We start from the raw sequence: 23,905 nt of genomic DNA, 5'->3' as shown, positions 1-23,905 counted from the left end.
ATATACGAGCCTGCGTGTTCAAGGGAGGAAAGACAGAGGGATAGACTTGATTTGAAAATCTTAGTGTTAAAAATGTAGTTGAGAGGAGACTTTGTTCTAAGATTGAAATGCCTTAGCTGTAATCGTGCTACATATATTATAATAAATCGTTGTGTGTTGTGTGTTGTGTGAATTCCGTTATCAGTGTAATGATGTTGTTTCGTGTTATGTTGTATATATGCGTGAATGGTTTAAATCCCTATTGCATGCATGTGATCGACCATCGACCACTGTAAGGATCGATGGCGATCAAATGATTACTGAATCAATGTTATATGGGAGTCGTGATGTATGTGGGAGAACTGTGTTTTAACACTAAAATCCGTCGACGGCGAGCAGGATTAATTTAAGGAGGGAAAACTTACTAGAATGCCCTAGAACCATTGGATCTGAAAGATCAACGATCTAGATCCTTTATTTCATCGGCGGAGGCCTTAGGGTGTTATCGAAGTCCAACCATCGAACAGTGCGACTGTGATAATCTGATGGATCCTAGACCGTTGGATCAAGAGTTCCGATTGACAGTCCAGGTGTGTTCGGCAATCGCATTTGACGAAGGTCAAGGGATGGCAGAGTTGAATGGCCGATGAGCGATGTAGCGACAATGCCGATGGACCAATCGGCGATCGGAGGTGTCGGTAATCGGAGGTCAATGTTGGAAAAGTGCTGCGGCAAAAGGATAAAGAACATACCTGACGAGATTTATAATGGCGGGTGTATAATGTTTGAAGTTTGGTAGGTGTTCCGAAGTGGGATTTCCTTTGTTCCCGTGTTATTCCCTTATATGTGTTGCACGCAAAAACATTATATGAACATTGTCGATAGTTTAAAGCCTCCGATGGTGGAAAAGGCCCGATAGTGTAATAGCTCCGATGAAGTATAAGTCCACGGTTAAAGGCTAAAGGCCTTATGAACGCTTCCAATAAGGCTTGTGGGCCATAACCCACAGGCCTCAAGATCAATTTCTTTAGGGAAAGGGATTTTTTATTAACCCCCAAAATCTCATTTCCATCATTTGGTATCAGAGCAGACGAATATTCTACGGGCAAGAGAAGGGAAAGGATTCCAAAAAGAAAGAAGAAGGAATAGGAGGTACAGTTGCTAAAGTATGGAGAGTTATGGTCTTACTGTCATGCAGATAATGACAACCGAAGGTGAGAATATTTGCAGCAACCTAGAGCATGGAGTGCTCAATTGGTTCCAGAGGAGAGAACCTGAAGGATGCCAAAAGACTGAGTGAGGAGAGCTTGGTGAGGTATCATGTAGCAGAAGGAGACTGTTACTGCAGAGGTTTGGTTGCAACTCACAGAAGACCATGAAGGAAATTCCACTGAAGAAATGCAGTGGGTAGAATTGCGAAGGACAAGGAGAAGCATATGACCAGGAGGTCATAAATTTTTGTGCCTCAGGAGTCTGATGCAAAAGCATCCAAAACCCTTAGTCAAAGGGAGGAATCCAAAGTAGAAAGAAGAGGAAGACGTGGACCAGGAGAGAAAAACAAGGAAAAATATATTTTAAAACAGATTTAAAGATGGAGTAGATAAAGTCTCAAGGAGACTTATCAATGTAACCTGCCATGCATGCATGAACCGTGAGATTTAGGGCTTTTGTAAGAGGAAAACTTGGAGAAATTGATCGGATCCTTCTGTGATCCAATCCAACAATGCTTATATATACGAACCTCTGTGTTCAAGGGAGGAGAGATAAAGGGATAGACTTGATTTGAAAACCTTAGTGTTAAAAATGTAGTCGAGAGGAGACTCTGTTCTAAGGCTGAAATGCCTTAGCTGTAATCATGCTGCATATATTATAATAAATAGTTGCGTGTTGTGTGAATTCTGTTATCTGTGTAATGATGTCATTTCGTGTTATTTTGTATATATGTGTGAATGGTTTAAATCCTGATTGCATGCATGTGATCGGCCATCGACCACTGTAAGGATCGATGGCGATCAAATGATCATTGAATCAATGTTATATGGGAATCGTGATGTATGTGGGAGAACTGTGTTTTAACACTGAAATCCATCGATAGCGAGCAGGATTAAGTTAAGGAAAACTTACCAGAATGCCCTGGAACCATTGGACCTGAAAGATTAATGGTCCAGATCATTTATCGCATTGGTGGAGGCCTTAGGGTGTAATTGAAGTCCAACCATCGAATAGTGCGATTGCGATAATCCGATGGATCCTAGACCGTCGGATCAAGAGTTCCGATCGACGGTCTAGGTGTGTTCGGCAATCACATTTGACGAAGGTCAAGGGACGGCGGAGTTGAATGGCCGATGAGCAATGCGGCGACAATGTCGATGGACCGATCGGCGATCGGAGGTGTCGGTAATCGGAGGTCGGCATTGGAACAGCGCTGCGGGAAAAGGATAAAGAACGGACCCGACGAGCTTTATAGAGGCAGGTCTATAATTTTTGAAGTCCGGTAGGTGTTCCAGAGCGGGATTTCCTTTGTTCCCGTGTTATTCCCTTATATGTGTTGCATGGGATTTTTAATGCAAAAACACTATATGAACGTTGCCGATAGTTTAAAGCCTCCGATGATGGAAAAGACCCGATAGTGTAATAGTTCCGATGAAGTGTAAGTCCACGGTTAGGCTAAAGGCCTTATGAATGCTTCCGATAAGGCTTGTGGGCCATAACCCACACACCTTAAGATCAATTTCTTTATGGAAAGGGATTTTTTATTAACCCCGAAAATCTGTTTTTCATCACCTGTTCAAATCTACATTGTTTTGAAAGCTTTGATTCAATTTGAGCAATATTAATCTTGGATTGATGCATTGCCTCATGATTAGTTTGTCGACCATGACGTTGTAGAACATCTCTAGCATGGACTGTGGGGTCCTAGTCGTCGACACTGCTTTTTTTGTTTTTTTCTATAAATGTACTCATTAACAATATGTCTCACTCCTGTAGAACAATTAGTTTTTTTGGTTAAACATTAAGTCATCGTGTATTGAGATGTTTTAGAGGTTTTTCATAACTTTTCCAGCAATCAACAGGGATTTGTTGGAATCACAAGTTTGAGTTATGAAATCTCCACGATACAAGTGCCTTAAGGTTTTTCCTGATGCAGAATCTATATATGCAGTCAAAAACCCATTTTAAATAACACAAATCAAGATTTGACCAAAAAAATTCAAAACCTCTAATAGTTAGAGAACACCAAAGATTAAAAGCAAATAGTTCATCAAATGTTTTTGCCATTTTTCAATTAATTTTTTCAAAGAAATTAATGATATAAGTTTGGGAAAGATTATTTCTTATTGTTTAAAATATGTTTTTAAATGCATAAATAAATTCAATATTAAAATTTTATAGGTTTAATAACTTAAATTTATAGTCCTAAAATATCTCTATCAAATTTTGAATAAAATTAATTGAAAAAAAAACATCTATTAAATAAACTACACTAAAGTTAAACTAGCATTTGCACCAAGAGGTGCAAAGCAATGCCGAAATCTCAAGAAGCCCAAAATTTTGTTTTCTACAATTCGTGCATGTGGCTATGTTCCATTTCGTCTCAAATTCGGTGTCTTTTTCTCTCCTCCCTTGTGGCTCTGACTCATTTCATTTCAACTTCATTGTCTCTATCTTTCTTTGTGTGGAGGGTAAGGAAGAAGTGAAGTGTAAACTCAAATATATTATGCAGTAAACAAAAAGAGGTGTAAGGATCGATCCTTGACGTGTAAGTGTCAGATCATCTTAATTTTGGCCCACTCAATTAGTTGTTTAGGGGGATATTGTAGAGTTTTGAGGTGAAAATTCAATGGATTATGGGTGTTTATTCACTGTATATCGTTCGGTGCCTTAAAATTGGTTGAAACAATTCCAATTGGGCAGCCTTTTACAACCCCTATGTCGATGGGATCTGAGCTACATACATATAATTGGTCCTAGGAAGAATGTGCAGGAGGGGTACAAGGTAGTCCCCATGGACAGTCTTGTGTCTCGCTATCAGCTAGCTTCATTGTTTCTTCTTTTGTTATTTTGACTTGGTAATTTCCATTTATTTTGTTTGCGCACACATACACACAAAAAAATGAAAGAGAAACGGGACTAATCCAACCATTAAAACAAATTCAAACATCTAACATAAGAGATGCTCTCATTTTCTCAACGCAACTCCTGAAGCACATCCATATTCGGGCAACTTGTCCTTTTAGCGTGCCTTGCGTGGGTGTATTTCATATAAAATAAACTTACACTAGATGAAACACACCCGACTTATGCCATAAAATATTTATTTGCTCCCAATTGACATAGAGCTACATTGTCCAATTGTAGCTCATCTATATTTCAGTGGTGCAACACACGCGGCTCAAGCCATAAACATTTTATTTTCTCCCTATTAACATAGGGTACATTGTGCCACTGTAATTTGTCTATAATTTAGTGATGATGTATGTAACATAGATGACATTGATGATATATGTAAAGTAGACAACAAGGAAGAGTTAAATGTGATACTGACATGTTATATTAGAAAACCTTTTTCGTTGTGGCTTGTGAAAATGCTAGATATAGTGGTGTGCCATCCACTCTACCTTGTAGCCGCAGGGTCCTATGCACACATCATTTTATGATAATTAAACTAGTTATCCGATGTGATGCGATCATTTATTTCCACCATTGTACATAATACAGATATACATATCTAAGCTCTATTGCAAGACCATGATGTTCTGCAATCGAAACGCAAAGAAGTTACAAGAGGGTTTTGTCTTTCAATTAATCAGATTCTTCACGCCCTTCTTCACAATCCATGTACTTTGATTGGCGTTCCCATACATGTGATGTTCTGGTGAAGCACGAGTTGTTGAACTATGGAGATAAACACACTTTTAATATTTATGATCAACCAATAAAACCAATGGAAATGACAACAAAAATATTTCCATGGATCAAAATACCCCCAAACCAATAAAGTATCTGCCAAAGCATTTGAGGAATTTGGATGCTCTCAGTTTTCTGGATCTACAAAGTCTTCATGAAAGTCATAGTGTCCAATTGCGCATGCGTAGCAAGGCATTAAAAATAGGTCCAATGCAACAAATATTATGTGATATGGGTCCTCTCCATTTTAAATATAATTGTCCAAATTTAGAAGTGATTCCATCCATGGTTTGAAAATGACCAGCAATATTGAATAGTGTTAGATGATAGATATATTACATTTTTTGATGTCTTATTACCATTTCACTTCGAGAAGATCAAGGACCCACTTGTCTAAGATATCGTATGTAACAGGAATTTTAGTGTCTTGAGTGAATTGCACATAGACATGTTCGCCATTGAGAGCAGGCCAGTTTGTCCATAGATGCCACCTTCACACCTTGTCTAGTAAATTCGTCAAGTTATGAATGCCTTCTGCAAATATATTAAAAATTTTGAGCCTAAGGTGCTCGATGCAAGGTGGAGGTTCAGCTGAAAAGAAGACTACCATAATTGTCAAATTGTCAAGTGTATTGTGTTGCAAGGCCTCTAGAACAAGCTCCTCAAAACATTATTGCAGGTCTTTGTACCACATAATCTCTCTCTGTGCAATGTTGATTGCTAAATCGATTGAAATAACATCCCAAACGATATCACAATCAATCATCAAAAATTAATCTTCCTCTGTAGGATCAACCATTTGAAATCCAATCTCTGCACTAAGAGGACTAGAAGTGCCTTTTGGAAATTTCATGTCCCAATCACCTAATACTCTAGCCACTGATAAATAATTGTTTACATATACATCATCCACAAAGCCTCCCAAAGACTTTATCCACAATATTTCACTGAGACAATTTGGTTTATGGTCTCTAGACATTTCTACTACATTCCCCCTCCTACACAACACTGCCCGACAGTCCCCAACATTAGCCACGACGAGAGACCTGCACAAGTGAACAAAGATAAGAATTGGATTTAAAAATTCCAGATGATTAAATGCAAATCCATAAGATTATGCACCCACTATAAAGGATGTAGAGATTCCAAAAGAAAACTACAAACATAATACTAACATTCCCATAATTAGTGTCGTCAAAACTGTTGTGCCACAGTAATTATCAACATTAGAGTCATAAACCAATGCAAGATAACCTACGATAAATGAATTCATTAAAACCTTTTCATTTTCACTTTGAAAATCAATATCTTTTTTCTAAAGCCTCGGGAAATCAACATCTTCAGTGACAAATTTCATAAGGTTGTTTCGAACAAAGATGGCTAACTCAGTGCCCATCAAATACCTGTATGGAACAAAACATCATGGTTATGAGGCATAATTTAGTCTTGAAAAATCGGCCCTAAATACCAATACTACGGCGTAGAAATGACTAGGAGATATCATGATACCAAGGGTGATGACAACACGTGAATTGTTTTCTTGCAATGTTAAAAAGAGTATACTTTGTATTCATATTAGGTGGGATGCAATGATAATCTCCAAATATATTTCAAACAAAATTAGAAAATTACCCCCAGGCATGGCATCTTTATATCACAAAGATGGTCAGGGTTGTCTCAGATGTTGTGAACAGTTAGATGTTGCACCTCAGAAAGAGTTCTCAAGACCTGGGCTCAGAGAACAGTTCAGTAGAAAGGATTAGTTACAAGTATAGGAACAACAAATCAAGAGGTATAGTCTATGGTTAGGTATATTTTTGGATTGAACCATATTTGGATCGGGGTTAACTTTGTAATCCTACAGAGATCCTTTTTGCATTGTATAAGAAGGCATGGCTATCGGTTACATAAATATTCCTTCATTTTTCATAGTAGGAAGCGATGGGTGAAGGGTTGGGTTTAAAATTTTTCCATGCATTTCTTGTTTTCAAGAGTAATAAGAGTTTCAAATCTATTTACTTGCTGATACTTTCTACAATTTGATGTGTTTCAGTACATAGTAAAAATTAGATTGCAGTTTGGTAGCGAAATTAGACTACAACCATTCCCGAGTGCTGAATAATTATTAACATGAACTTCCATATTTTCTAATCACCATGAATATTTTACTATATTTCCAAATTTTAAAGAAAATTTGGACCTAAATTCTAAGGTTAACCGATAGCGAAAGAACTTACCCCATAAAAGTCACTTGGCTTTTGTCCCTCAAACATCGTACGAAGATGTTTCGACAAATCATTAATACATGTGTGTTCATCTTCCATAGATTGCCTACGACCAATATCTGTAAAATTGTTGGACTGTATGATTGGCATCAAATGCTCCTTCCCATTCTCAATATAAGCCTTTGGAATCAAACTTGCAATCTTCAAATCCCGAAATAAATAAAGGCAACCACTATTAGGTTCAGAATGCAGTTTTTTAATGTAACAACCTTGTTGAAAATTCCATGCAATAAAAGCTAATAAAGGCAAAATAAGAGCATGGTTAAGGGAAACTTATTCCAAGATAAATGTTGGGAAAATATATCCTAGTGGGCATCACTGGATGTGTGTCTTTGCCTAAGGGAATTGGCAAAGGATAGGCAAAGGCATTAAAAGGAAAAAAAAGGCATTTTGGCACATTTATTTATGAAAATAAAGGAAATTAGGAGAAAAGTAAGGTGAAAGGTCACAAGTTTCATGTGAGGAAGAAGATGAAGCAAAATAATGAAAAATGAAGAAATTAGAGGTCTTGCTCATAAAAAGGCTTCTGAGGATCAGTTGGTAACCTTTTGTCAGTTCAAGTTTGGAGCTCTCTCATTATTCTCTCTCTCCCTCTCACTCTTGGTCACTTAGAGTTTTCTTGGAGCACTCTAGCTTTGGAGAAAAGAAGGAAAACCAAGCAAAGGGAAAGGAAGGAAAGCAAGGATCAAGGAAGGAAAAGCAGGATCAAGCAAGTTCAGCAGGAATACTTGCAGGTAACCTTTTGCATGTGTGATTTACTAGCTGGTTTGGACATGCATGGCTTTTCATGTTGGTGTATGGCTCTCTTGTTGTCGGTGGCATGGTTTTTCTGGGTTATGGAAATGGATTTTAGCTTAGTCTTGCCTTTTTTTGGAAGACATGGTGTTGGGGATGAGGTGGTCTCAAGTTTCATTCTCAAAGGCCTAGGAGTCCCTTGATCGGTTTTGGCGGGATACACGATAAAGCCTGAGGGAGGAGTCTCAGTTTAGGGCTTAGTGATCCGGTCTTGGATTGCAGTAAAGCCTGAGAGACTAGTCTCGGTTTAGGGCCTAGTAATCTGGGATTGGATTGCGGTAAAGCCTGAGAGACAAGGAGATAAAAAATTCCTTAAGGATAGTGATGGATTCCATATGGCATTCCAAGTTCGGTTAGGTTGTGATCAAACCACCGAGTTTTGTGTGATCACAGTTTGGTGAGGGTGGAGGTGGTTTAACCTCTGGATTCCCTTGGTTGTTATTGGATTGGTTGTTCTATGTGATCCCACATTCATGCTTGGAATATGACACAGGGGTGACTTGATGAAAGAAATATTTGTTTTAGCCATGTCTACGGTCAGGTGGCACATGGAAGTCCCGAACCTGGTTGGATTTGCCTATGATTAATAAAAGCTAAGTTCTCTTACTTTTGCACTTGTTTATAAGTGGATTTAATGGTTGTCATATCTCTGATATTTATATGGTTTTATGCTAGTTATAAGCATGTTTATATGATTGGTTCATGACATGGCTTTTTCATGCATTTACTTGTAATTATTAAATGTATGGATGCAATACGTAATTGATGTTATGAGAGTTTAATGGAGAAAGTGGTGATCCTTCTCGTTATGTTTCATAAGTGCTTTCAATCATTTATGCTCTGTCTTGTATCCTAGACCTGTAGGTTGCATTGATGCCAGGTGTTTGACAAAATGTTAGTCTCAGTTGGGGATGCTCAGGCCTAGTCCTGAGGTTGAATTTTTATTTTTTTTATATTGTCATCTTATCTTTCATGGATTTTGGAGGTTGTAACAAGTTCTGAGCAGAGACTGGGATTCTGGGCTAGAAAAGTGGCTCAAATATCGGGGACGCTAGCACAGGTATGCTGAAAAGAGTCCAGGGACGCTGGCACATAGGCCTATGAGAGTGACTTTTGGTTTTGGATGATCTCATGCCTATAGCATGAGAGAGACCAGGGATTAAAAGGCTTAAAACATCAATGGGAATCAAAGACAGGATGTCTAAGTGGCTGACATGTCTCCTGAGGGTGTTATTGCTTATGTGGATGGGTTTGTTTGATATGTTCCGTCAATTCCATTTCCTTAAGGTCATCAAGGAAGTTGAGTCCCTTATAGTGACCTCTCTCGTTGCATGTTTACCCCGACTGGTCGGTTGCTTGGGTGGACTTGAGAGGAGGGGGTGTTACATTTAAAGTTGATTGATTACACAAGTATGACAAATTTTAAATAACAAAAGCTAATTTTCACTACAACATATGCTTGATGAGTAATTTAACTCCTACGATTTGGGATCAGAAGGGGAGAAACATTTCTTGCTATAGGTCTCATAACCCCTGATACTAAACAGAGTCATTTTGTTCCAAGGAAACTTCATGGACACTATACCATGATCCTTGTAACATTCAACATCCAACTAACAAGAAACAAATCCTTTGATCGAGGTGAGAAAGCTAACTTTATTTTACCACCAAAGCAAAATATTAACTAGAGACTAAATAAAAGAACGAACTATCAACAAAGGCATAAGCAACTCTTAAAAAAGACATATAAAATATTGGATCTGACATATAAAACAGATCAATAAAGTTAAATATATTTAAATCGATTTATAATCCTTAACCATCTCCCCTCCACAAATATCAGAATCACAAAGGAATTACTATTAGAGATCACAGGCTTGAAGTACACTGCTTGCAAAGTAAAAATAAACATATTTAATGCTGACGTATTAACAATAATACTATTAAGTTTGGAAATTGTAGCATTGTTAGAACTTAGAAGTTAAGTGCACTTGTCTATAGTTGTAATATTACAATAAGAGCAAATATATCCATAAAATATAAAAATACGGGGAAAAAATACTTGGCAATAACATTATTAAGATTGATTAGTTGATCAATGATAATTTGGGTGCAAACTTTGAGAATCTCTCTACCATACTTGCACTTAAAATGTTTTTATTTTTGTAGGTGGGGTTGGGGATTGGAAAACATTGTCACATCTTAGCACAAGATATCCAACCAAATGACCAACAAAAGAAGATACATCAATACATGCATCTAATAAATTTGCCTGCTTTGCCTTTAGACCACAAACTCCTGTCATGCTTGCACGTGTAATTTTGGTATAGCTCTTTTGTATAAAATACCAAATTACATAAATTAACCACTAATTCATTGTGCAAACATGAATGAGGATACCACTTAACCACTCAATGACCAAAACACCAAGGACGAAGCATTTTATCATTATTAACATCAAACACATCAAGGGAACGTGATTCAAGTCGAGCCTTCTTGAAAGAGACACAAGTTCACTCACCCCAAGAACATGCGTTAACTAGTGAATTGTTGTGTTATTGTAATATCTCATAGTTATCTAAGCCTAGGCAATTTATCCATCCAAGTCAAAGATAGAACCCTATTCATTACCAAAGGTTCATTTACCTTATAATAAGATGAACATAAAAACATTCTTTATTTCAAACATGAGATGAGCCAAGGCCAACCATAAACCACAACACCTATTTATAGCCAATGATTTAATTTGTGCAACAATTATTTACAACAATTGAGCTAATTCGTGCAAACATTATTAACCATAAATCAATTAACTTTCCATGAGCACCTGCTTTAGACCTCCCAGGCTGTGGGTGCCGATTGAGCATAACTATAAAATTGAACCCCGCGCTCCACCTGCAGTTGGTCCTAGGTAGTGAATCTAAGCCAAAAATAGAACCCACTTTGTTAATAAAGGGACTTTTGCTTCTTAACAATATTATTCATATTTAACCGAGAGCCACCATTAAGTGTAGCAACCATTCAAAACGAACAATTAAATTTATGCACCAACTATTCACAATAATTGATTTAATTTGTTAGGGGCAACCATAGATGAAATTATCTGCAATTAAACAAATAAATTCCCATCCAATAAGTGAAATGATCATGTCAAAATACCTCTCATCATTTTGGTTATCACTGCAGGCACAACAAGATTGGCCAATTTTCCCCTATTATTTCTCGATTATTGCCGATTTAATATTTTGGGATCTTCTCTAAATAAATGATGACAACATGGCTGCCTGATAATCATGGAAAATTAAGCTCTAAGATTTTCACCGGGCCAAAATTAGAACCAAAAAATAATAATAATAATAATTGAATTAGGATATCTAAAAGATAAGGGTTAATAAGGGGATGGAAGGTTGACTTAGAATATAGAATAACAGACAGGGTCTTACTAAACTTTATTGTAAAAAGTATTTACCCCATATCCCAACCTTTGAAAGTGTTGGAGTAAGGAAGTCTTTCATCAAACGACCAACAAGGCCTTTCATTCCTCACTATAACAATGTATGCAACAACTATTCACAATAAGTGATTCGATTTGTCAGATGTTGCGACAGACTACCTAAGCCATGGTCAAATGTTGGTGCCTAAGAAATATTTGGTAAGAAAATGGGTGTCTAATAAGCACGAAATTTCCCCAAGGTTCATCGGGGAAAAATATAAAAAATCAACTGAATGGGGATAACTAATTGCTAAGGTTGGAGGGTTTATAAAGAGATGGAGGGTTGACTTAAAATTCAATACACAGGGCCTTGATGTATTAAGTAATTACCTTGACTTGAAACATCATGGTGTAAAGAAGTATTTACACCAAACACCCAACTAGGCCTTTTAATGCCTTATTGGAAGGAAGCATGTACCAGTTATTCACAATGAATGATTTAATTTGTTAGCAGCCACTATAAACCTCCCAATCCATAAAGAAAACAAGGGTTCTGGATTCCATTAAATAATTTGGTGAGAACATGGGCACTAGAGAGTTATAGATAAGCACCGAGATTCAACTGCTTGAAATCAAAAACCCTAATTGAATTGATATAAATTTAATAGAATTGAATAATTAATAACAAAAATCTCGGATGTTCTATAAGTCCAACAAAAAACTAATCAAATACAATTCTTCTTTTTGCTACCCAATCATAAATTTACAGGCATAAGAGCATCAACATCCATATTAATCAGATGCCCTCGAAGAAACCCTCTAAATTCCATAACTGAACAAAAACAAACCAATTCACTATCAAATTTCAAAACATACCACGACTTCACAAATGCTCAAAAACTCAGCAACTCAGAAGATACCAAAACCCTAGAATCTTATATTTTTGTATGAAATCAACAAACCATTACCAATTGTGTCTAGGACGAGCCTGATATTATCTCGAAAAATAATTAGGAATAATTGCAATTGGCGACATGAAATCATGTTCATCCACGTGACATTTGATCTCCTTCTCTAAATCCATATACTTTTATGTAACCTCTACAACAATACACAAAATTATTCCTCCATCCATTTTGGCTCCTCCAAAACAACATCAAGAATAGCTAAAACAATGAAATATATGGCCTCCTTGTCCGAGTGGTTTAGGTTTCTTGCGAGCAATGATATAGAGGGAGAAGCGGGGGCAGGGTTGGATTGCAACATGACGAGGAGAGTACAAAAACATTCTTAACATATACATTACAAAACTTGGCCCCTACATTACTTTGCTCTCTTTCCTGTCTCCTCAAAAAAGGTACAACATAGACTTGTTTGTCATTCATCGGCATGCCATTCAACTTATCTATCGCATTTTGTGTTGATTCCTCTTGTTCAAATTGAACAAAACCATATCCTTTGGATTTCCCTTTTGAATCAGTTGCAACTTTATAGAATGAAATAGGTCCAAAAGATGAAAATGTATTGTGAAGGGCTTTGTGATCTATCATTTTATCTAAATTCTTGATAACTATATTTGTTATTCTAATTTTGCGGATACTTGGATCTCGATGGGAATACATTATTCGGATACGATTTCCTTTGATAGTTGTAAAATTTAGCACCTTTATAGCCCTAGATTCTGCTTGAGCGGTCATGCAGTTGACATAAGCGTAACCGAGGGAGTGGCATGTGATCATGTCTCTACAGAGATGAATGGACTATACATTGACCACCTGCTTAAAAATGTCATAGAGCTGCGCTTCAAAGGCATTAGCTTCGAGGTCCACCGCATACAGTGAAGCTTGTGATTGAAACCATTGAACAGTGATGTTGTTGGAAACAGCATTCAAATTGGTGTTGATGGAGACATTGTTATTGCTCAAAGAAGCAACGACGGTGGCTGGGGCGGCAACGGCCTATTGCGGTTACGTTGTGGGAGGCGCCTACATTTCGGGCTCGCTTTCCCTTTAAAATTTAGGGGCTTCAAGTGTAGAGCAGCAATGGCGGTAACGGTGTGATTGTGGCAGAGACTCGAACCTAAGACGCTTCAGGTCTGGCAAGAGGAACCACATGGAAAAATACGATTGGATAGAGGAGGACGAAATTTAAGCTCACTCATTCGCTGCAATGAACAATGCTTGCATATGGAAAGCCCACAGAGAGAATGCCTTTGACGTAATTAGTATCTTAAGGCATGGTATTATATCTAACGAAACATATATTGATTAAAATACACAAAAGTGAAAATATGTAACATCTTAAGGCATGGTATTATATCCAAGTAAGTTAAAATTTTGTAGTATGATATTTTAATTTTAAATATTTTAATATTAAATAATTTTATATATTTTAATATTAAAAAATTTTATATATTTATTTTTCTTTTTATTATTTATTATAAATATATTTGAAAATGAAATCATATATAGATATCTTTTACATAAATAAAATTAATTGGGGTTATTTTTAGTGGTTGAGTAGGAATGATTGTTATTTTATCCATTTATATTCAAATTGACATGGTTAGCTTTAATGCCTTGAAGAATAATGGTGTAATAGCTTTGAGCTACTCTCAAATGAGCATAATTGTGGCTTGCCATGATACAACAACCTCACCAAAATCTCATAATCAAGTTGGAAGAAAAACAACTTTCTTTCCTTGGAAGAAATAATAAAATAATAATAATCTAAAGCTTATTATTATTATGCAAACTATTATTATGTAAACTTTATTTATAAGGTAGTTTTAAATTTAATTTAGATTTTTATTATATATATATTTTGTTGGTTTGACTCATGAGGCTTTGAACAATCAATCTGAATTTCTAAATTTAAATATTTAAATAATTAAATTATTTAACATTAATTTAACGAGTTGTCTTTAAGTGTGATTTTTTGAAAAGTTTTGCGATTTATTTTCCTATCTAATTTGTATAGAATCCGACATAGATTCATTGAAAACACAAGTTTGATTGGTGAACTCTATGCAATGGAAGTACCCCAAGGGTTTTTTGGGGTGTTGAATCCGTACATGCAGTCAAAAAAACTAGTTTAAACAACACAAATCACAATCTAACCACAATTTTTTTCGCCGAATTCCGGCCAGAAATCCGTCGGAAACACACTTTAATTTAAATATTAAAAAAATAATTTACGTAAGTATAAATGTATTTATTTTAGCCCCAAGGGTTGGGTTACCTTAAGTGGTTTAAAGCTAGACTTAAAGTTCTTTGATATTGTTGCTAGTTGTTGTTGATCACAAGTTCGATTATCTTCGACTCCCTCGGGCCAGACCCTTAATTAAGGTCGACCATCCACTAAATGTGGGGAAGTACTTGAATTTCCTTGTTTTCATTCCAAATTATATATATATATATATATATATATATATATATATATATATATATATATATTATAAAATTAATATATTAAATATTTATTTATTTTAATAAAAATAATAAATTATGTATAGCCAAACTTTATCATGGAAGTTTATTAAGTTGGTTGTTTTTTTACAAGTATTGAAAAATGGTGGATTAATCAAAGGGTGTAATCTAACTATTGACAAAATAGTCTTTTTCATCGAATTATAACAATATAATTTCAAGCAAGATTGTGATTTTTTGGTGTTTAAAATACATTTTTGAATGCAACACCTTGAGAAACTACAGGGGCACTCAAATTTTATAGATTAAACAACTTAAACTCAAATCTTTAAAAATATCTCTGATATTTGGGTTAAAATTAATTAGAAAATATTCCTTGAAAACCGCCATTTTGTCTATAAGTTAGACTACACCTTAATAAAAATAGTTTGATTAACATAATTTAAATTTTCATTTATATATTTTAAAATTTGAGTTTTTTATAATATGTATATTTTATTTTATTTTATAATAATTTTGAATATTTATGTTACAAGTAATATTGTTAATAATTATTAATATATAAATTTAGCTAATACATAATTATTTTCACTTCATTTTTATTTTAAAATTATATATAAATAAAGTGTATTATCATAAATTTAAATATTTTATAATTATTTTAATTTTCCAAATTATATTATTACGCTTCTACAACTGAATATGAGAGAAATGTTATCACTTAACGTTATATTTAATATAATATTTATATTGACAAATGAAAAAGATAGTAATTAAAAGAAAAAGAAAAAGAAATTGTCATAAATAAAATACTTCAATTTCCACCTTAATTTTATATCAACTTTATATAGAGCTAAAGTAGTTGAAAGTATAAAAAAAATTCATTAAAATGGATTTTTTTTACATAAATTGTGAAAGAAACATGATAGGTGGGCAACCAGGCCCGCCAAAATACCCTGCAGGGAGCACTAGAAATAGCTCAACAAAAGGGAAACCAATCATTAAAATGTGGGTCAACAGACACTAGCCTAAATCTGAAAGTAAAAAAGGGTGCAAGGGCCCCAAACAAAAAAATAGTTGGTAGATGCTCCAACTGGCTTGGATACACCTGGAGATACTTTGACGGACCTCATCACATGTGCAAAATAGTTAAGAAAAACAATCAGAAGATGCTCTAACCATCTGAGATGCACCAGGAGATGAAAAAGGAGCACCCTGGGCATGCCAGAAGATACTCTAACTGACAGGAAAGAACATAACCAGAAGATACTCTGATCGGAAAAAAAATAATCGTCGAAAGATACTCTAATCAGCAAGAAACACCCGAAGATGCTCTGATATGCTGCTTCATAGCTTAAGGTGGCTAACATGAAGCACATTCATGACAATAAAACAAGGGTTCAAGGCCCTGAACCCCCAATGAAGACCCCAACAAAAGCGAACACAAATCTAACAAGTAACTAACAAAAATAGCAGCAAATGGAAAATGGTAGCAATGCAGAGAAATCAATGTTGCATTCTGCAATAAAAATTTGTGTAACAATAAGGGAAATCCTTGCAAGTATTTTGTATCAATCTTATAAGATCGTTTGCCTTCAACTTGTCCTTGGGGGTGCAATCCATGTGCAGAAGCTAGAACAACTTGGAGCAAACGCCCGATTCGGCTGCGTAGTGATGCACCTTCTCACTCTAACAGTGCCCGTGGATGGACCACAACGCTCACAATGCATACTTTGTTGTCATTGACAATAACCTCGACATTTTCTTCACAACAATAGAAACCACCAGGGCATGACCAGAAATATTTGCTCGACCCTCCGTGCACTAATAGAGTGACTCCAAGAGGCAAAGGAAGGGCTCATCCACACTTGCATCCTGTTCCATGAGAATATACACCAAACCCTCAACGACCCCAACCTCCATGACCTCAGCACGATTTTCCCAACCAAACAGACTGCTAGAAGGGTCTTCAAACCCGCCCTCACCACCGAAGGACTCCTCAACATGTCGACCAGGCCTTCAATGAGTTTGTCAACCGTGGAAATCTGCGACAAGACTCGTTCGTTCGTGGTCAACATGTTGATGACCTTCACGCTCTTGATTCGCACCTCCATGTTCTTGCTCCACGAGAACCCCTCCATGGTTCCCAACTCTACTTCCCCACCAATGGGTAGTAAATCTCTCTCTCTATATATATGTGTGTGTGTGTGTGTGTGTGTGGAGATGTTGATGAGTGATGTTTTTATTCTTCACCAACAAACCCTTAAATTTCACAAGGAAAATTAGATAATGGGGCTTGGCCCAGTGTTTTATGCCCTTAGTGTTGTATTTATTTATTTACAAAAGGTTAATTACAACAAAAGGAAAGTATATGCAGTATGATATAAATTTCAAGAAAAGAAAGGTATGTGCAAAAGAGATAAAATATAATAGTAATGAACTAAATATAAGAACAATAAATAATTGAAATAAAAGATAAATTTATGAGTGAATTTATAGAAATACCCCATCAACCAAAAATCCATGCAGGTATGTAACAAACCTAAAAATATAAATCATAAATACACTTAAAATTTCTAGTATAAGTTATTCATAAATATAAGTACAAATTCTAGAAAAGTATGCACTATAAAATGGTTGAAAAGGGTTGACTTTACTAATGAAAAAATGAGTACAACTTGTTGTTCAACGAATTCTTGTGAAAATGATTGACCAGAACTTAATTCAAAAGCATCTAAGACATAAAAGACCCGCACATGGACACTCAGATAATAAAAATAAAGCAATACAACATTGAAGACCCTTCTGGAACCACTTTGATATAATAAATTCAATTAATTTCTCTACAAAAGTTCAGCTTTTTAGCATTGACATTAAACATAAGACCTTATACTAGCATAAAGAAATGTAGAAAATAAAAGATAGCTTGAAAAGTCACACAGGAAACATATGGCCTTGCTCTTGTCCTTTTGACTCCTAGAAGAGTTTTGTTGCCACTAAATAGATTAGCCCTTTGTACTCAAGGGAAATGATAAATCAAAGGGAAAATGAAAACTATAAGATTTAGTGCATACCTCTCCTCACTTTTTTCCATTCCTTCCTTCATTGCCTTCTTCTTGTTTTCTAGTCTCCTTTGATAGTTAAAAGACTTAACTGTTTTGTAACTAGTTCATTGTTGGATTTCAAACATCTGTGGTTCATTTTCTTATAGTTGAATCTTGGAGTACCCATAGTAATAATTATACTTGTCAACGTTTCAAATCCCATTAGGGATCCATCATCAAGACAATTACTGAATGATGATAGAAGAATAGCTTAATGAGAGTCTAAATAGTATTAAGATAATTTTATTTCAAGGAAATGAGGTCGGCTTAAAATTTTTATATTTGTTTTTATTTTTTATTATTTTATAATAATTATTGACCATGCTTTAAAAGTTTTATTATAATTGACCAAGTTTATTTGGAAAGCGCCTCAATTATCGCAAGAGAGGAACAATACCATAGACGAAAGATTAGGGAGGCCCTTGAAATTATAAAACATTCGCAAAATCTCGATACCGTTGTCTCTGTTGAGATTCTGTGGATGTTTTATAATTTCAAGGGCCTCCCTAATCTTTCATCTATGGTATTGTTCCTCTCTTGCGATAATTGAGGCACTTTCCAAACAAACCTGGTCAATAATAATAAAACTTTTAAAGCATGGTCAATAATTATTATAAAATAATAAAAATAAAAACAAATATAAAAATTTTAAGCCGACCTCATTTCCTTGAAATAAAATTATCTTAAAAATATCTTAAGACTATTTATACTCTCATTAAGCTCTTCTTCTATCATCATTTAGTAATTGTCCTGATGATGGATCCCTGTTGGGATTTGAAACGTTGACAAGTATAATTATTACTGTGGGTACTTCGAGATTCAACTATAGTTCATATTGTTGTTGTTTTTTTTACTTAATTTACTTCGAACGTGTTTTATTATTCAAGAATGAACGACTTTGCAAGATTTTATTTAAATAAGTTTTGATAAGTGGGCCCCCCCTCATATATCTCATAAAACCAAAATTAACTTGTGTGACTCCCACCTACAATATGTACATTCATAATAATATAAAATAATATATTGAATGAATAAAAATGTCACATCATCCAACACATATAATCTAATGCAAAATTCCTTGTTTCTCCCTAAATAAAATACATATTCCACATATCATAAAAATAAGCATGAATAAAAATATCATGCCAACTATCATGTAACACCTTGTACCTCCCATAATATTATGCCATCAAAAATATATATGTTTTCCAAAATAGTGTTGTCTGAAAATAGAGTATGTTAAAAACATGTTGTAGAATGTACCAAAAATAGAAGTTTGCATGACATAAAAAGACAGTAAAGTAAATTTGCACATCATGTAAGCTCGAGATATGTACTATATCTATCATCCAATTCCTTTCACTTGCTTTTCTCTTTTTTCCCTCCTTACCTTTGGGTGCATGTCTTCAAAGGAGCATCTCTCCTCTTATCCTTGCAACACTGGTGCGAGAGTGTGAGGAAGTGGATTTTGAGGAGGAATATGTAGGAGCTACAGGTGGGTGGAGCTTGGCTACAAGTATATGAGCAAATGGATGAATAGGTTGGCTCGGTTGCTAAGTCTTAGCCTATGATAAGGATAAAAGTATATTGTGAGTAGAAAGGAGAGGAGGCATTTGGGTCCCATACATCAAATTGAAGTGGTTATTGTTGAGCTTGAGGTTGTTGTGGAATCTCAATTATGCTAGAATGTGGAAAATGTATGTTTTGAGAGGCTTGTGCAGTGGGTTGAAGGGGTGGTGTGCCTCCCAAGTAGAGATGCCTCGTTTGATTGGGTTGTTTGATTGATTTGGTTAAACACCTGTGAATTTAAAATGGATAGAGTATTTGATTCTCTTGCTTCAGTTCTCCCTCTATGGCCAATTTTGTCTTCTTCCATACCCCCTACCATCACATGAACCTCTACTGTGATAGCTTATTATATGTAACAATTAATCAAATAGGTGTACCATGTAAACTTCACATCATAAATCAATGAAAAAAAAACAATCTAATGTATAATCATGTTTATGTAATTTCCTTTAAAAATTAAAATAAAAAAAAATAAAAAATAAAAATAAAAATCATGGGAATGGGAGTTGTGCCCATTCAAAAGAATCAAATTGTTCATAGGAAAATACATAGCATGGTGTGAAAATAACCTTATAATGGTAACACAACATGCATATGAGACACAGATGCAAATATATTCCCATAATTACATGAGAGAGGAATGGCCTTTCATTTGCTTAAAATGTGTAGTAATGAAACAAATGACAATCATCAACTGAAGGTTTTCTTCACACTTCAGAAAATTGTACAAAAAAACATTGACACATGTCATGAAATATCATGACCTGCTATGGATGACTAGTAAGTAGTTTTCATAGGACTGCGTAATTAAAAATGTGACCAAATACATATCAGAGGTCATGGATGTTTTACACATCCTTGCTACGCACTATTGAAATTAATTAAATTTTGCATGTCGCATAAGGAAAACCATGTGTGCGCGGGTGGATGGAAAGTGTTGCCATGGCAGATGTATAAGCCTCTTTTTCTTTTTTAAATACTTTACTCGCAAAACTAAACACAGAGTTTGGTATGTACAACCAGCATTTACTTACGAGACTCAGTCCATTTCTAAATCTAGAAATGGTTTTTCTAGATATTTTAAAATTTGTGCAAACCATGGATAGTGAAAGAGGAACAATGAAACTCAATGCCAAATTCTGCGAATACGGAAATGAGAGACTAAGTATGATAAAGAAATGAAATGGGTGAGCCATACACAATTGATACTAGTAACCTGCAAAAAGCATTTTGATGGATTGTTGTTCGGAATAAGGCTGACAAGGAATTATGGCGATTTTATTTATTTATTTTTAATATATGGGCTGACTATAAAATGATAAGAAAAAAAAAGAACATTGTCTTTATTTTATAATAAAATGAATTGGACTCAATATACAATGTGAAATGGGATGGACCTCTAAACATATGTCTTTAGGTTCTTTAACTACATATTGCTTCATGTTTTTTGCATTATATTGGGTCTGTGAAGTGAGGTCGAAGCATGGTGCCATGGAGAGGCAAATTGAGTTGCAAGCAGGGAAGATGTAAGGTGTTTTGAGTTAGTGAAGATAAGGTATAAATTGTGAAAAAAATTCAAATATTTAAATACTTTGCATCCACATACATCATCAGTTTTGAATTTGAGGTGACATATATTAAAGCATGATATTTACCCATAGATTCCATATGATGTGCACTAAATATTTTCCCTTTATCTTAATGAATAATATTGGATTTCTTACTTGAAACTAGGAGATACTCTCTTCTTATATTTCATAAATCTATGAAGCCATGAGATTAACAATAATTAGCTTTCATAAAGTAAGGCTTCACAAACTAGAGCTCATTTTCAGCACCAAAACTTTAAGAGAACACATATTCAATGCAACATAATTAATGGAACTTCTTTCTTGCATGTAATTGGTTCTGTAACAAAAAAAAAAAAGAGTGATGGTGTGAATGGTACATCCTACATAGAAAGTGATGATGCAAAGCTATATGGGCCTAGTAATATATGAGTTATGATGGCCCAATGTGAGCCAAAATTGTAATGAAAAGACCTTTCCAATTCCATAGAGGGAGATTGGAAGTTATTGGGATGGAGGCATGAATTGTGATAAAAAACAAGGCATACAACAAATTTGTAATCATCCCTAAAACATGCAGCATGACAATAATGGTGTCAAATTATTGCAAAACTCTACGAGATAAATAATGTTCTTGTTCAAATTGCACCAGGGATGAACATATCGGGTTCCTTCTCGATCAACTTGGTCAAACTGGATACTTTTAGATTGAATTTGGTGCTTACTCCTTGCATTCTAATACCGAGAAATACTTATCCATAGTTATTGGTTATCAAGGTAATGAACAACCACAAAGATGAGAATACCTGATCACCAATGGTGCCAAGAGGAGGTACTTCAAAATTCATGCATAGAAACAATCAATTTCACATCATTAGTCCAAATTAGTATGGCAAGGCCATAGATTACAATTTCATATTATAAATGGGATCAATCCATAGACTTACCTTGAAGTTGTCGAGATTTTCCCATGGCCATTGTGTAAAGGGCCATGGTTTGGATGCCATTCTGTTTGATTTCTCAACTCTTTAGCAAATTTTCTTCCAGGGCTGACAACAAATCAAACTGAACTATGAACTATGAACGAGAGAATATGTTATATGTTTAGGGCCCATGCTTGACAATGGAGATACACACTTATATGGTATTGGCTAAAAACCTACGCAAATTAGATCCAACATTTTTGTGGTTCTGAATCCATTCAAGGAATCCATGGAAGTGGAGATTACACAAGAACTTTGAATAATAATGAACAACAATATTACCATGCTTGTCGATGATGAGTTGCCATTAGATCAAATTTATGTTTTAGTTTGCTAGTCACATACCAAGTTAAAACCAAAGTAAGTACATAGAGAAAGTACACAATGAAATATATGTCATTTAATTGCACATAACAACATGTCTGCTTTATGCACATTTATTTTGATGAAATCCAATGGGTACATTACACTTCGCTTACTCACCAAACAATAAATCTTGTTTGGTCAATGGGAGGAAATAACGATAGTATTAAATCACAACGGCTTGTCATAACTCCAGGTTTAATTTATCACCCACTGGTCGTTCTTCAGCTACTGCTATTTTTATTGTAATAAATAATGTTAGAAGTAATGGGATCTAGATCGTTAAGTTAAAAGTCACAAAACGACGCAATCCAAGTAATGGTTGTATGTTTGTCTGTATAAATAGCTTTAAGAATCATATTCTTGCGTTGGATTGACGGTACATTGATATTATATGTTGCCAAATTTATATTGTCCTAAATCAATGAGAAAATGGATTAGAAGGGTAATGACAAGACTAAAGGAAAGTGGGATAAGAAGTGAGGAAGACTACAGGACACAGGTAATAAAGAGAATGCAGTACCGCGCAAGAAGTTCAACGCATCTGACAGAGGACGAGGATTTCAATCTGAGGAGCAGAACAAGGGTGATGGCAGGAAGCCTTTACAATGTTTGAATTGTGGCAAGGATCATCGCAGGAGAGATTGTCCACAACATCATGGTGGCAGACCACAAATATATAGTGCTCAGGAGGCACAAATGGTTGGGGATGTTGGACAGAGTATTCCTTAGATTTATGCAACGTTGGATAATAGGCAGGCAGATCACCATGCATCTATTATCAAGATGGACGGTAAGCTTTGTGATCAAGTTGTTTCTATTTTGATTGACCCTAGATCTAATTATAGTTATGTTAATCTTGACCTGGTGGATAAGTGTGGTGTGAATAAAGAAGTGCATGTAGAGTCTCGGTTAATACAGTTGGCTACAGGTACCAAGAAAAGAGTTCGTCATTGGGTAAAGGCTTGTGCATTTGAGTTGAATGGTATGTCTACATCAACACATCTAAATGTGCTTCCGTTGGGATCATACAGTACATTGTTGGGTACATATTGGTTGCATCTTCACAGGACTAAGATTCATTTTTATGAAAAGGTTATTGAATGCTTGGATGACAACGAAGAATATAGAATCTTGCAGGGTAAGAAGAAGGTGACATCAGTTATAATGGTTATATTTATGTAGTCAAAGTGTTGTCGCAGGAAAGGGTGTGTATTGTTTGCAGTTCATAATTCCAGTGATAAAGGTAAGGATGTTGAGGATGCAAAGGTCGAAAAGAGGTACCTGGTTTTACAACGGTGTCAGGATGTGTTCCCAGCAGAGATTATAGAGTTGCCGCCTCACAGGGAAGTGGACTTTTCTATTGAGTTGGTACTAGGAGAAACACCATCATAAAAGGCATCATATAGGATGAGCAATCCAGAGTTAGTGGAACTGAAGTTGCAATTGAAGGAAATGTTGGACAAGGGATACATTAGGCCAAGTGTGTT

At 35.3% G+C, this 23,905-nt stretch overlaps 1 pseudogene; it reads right to left on the bottom strand.

The window, feature by feature from the left end:
• Nucleotides 1–5,380: 5,380 nt before the first annotated feature.
• On the bottom strand, nucleotides 5,381–22,047 carry LOC149178501 (putative protein phosphatase 2C 27; annotated as a pseudogene).
• Between the last annotated feature and the right edge of the window lie 1,858 nt (nucleotides 22,048–23,905).

The sequence above is a fragment of the Pinus tabuliformis genome, chromosome 4_1 (assembly GCF_031772625.1).
Source record: "Pinus tabuliformis cultivar Carrire ecotype Pingquan chromosome 4_1, CPIR1, whole genome shotgun sequence".
NCBI lineage: Eukaryota > Viridiplantae > Streptophyta > Pinopsida > Pinales > Pinaceae > Pinus > Pinus tabuliformis.
Note: the sequence above shows the minus strand (reverse complement) of the source record. Positions and strands in the feature narration are given on the sequence as shown.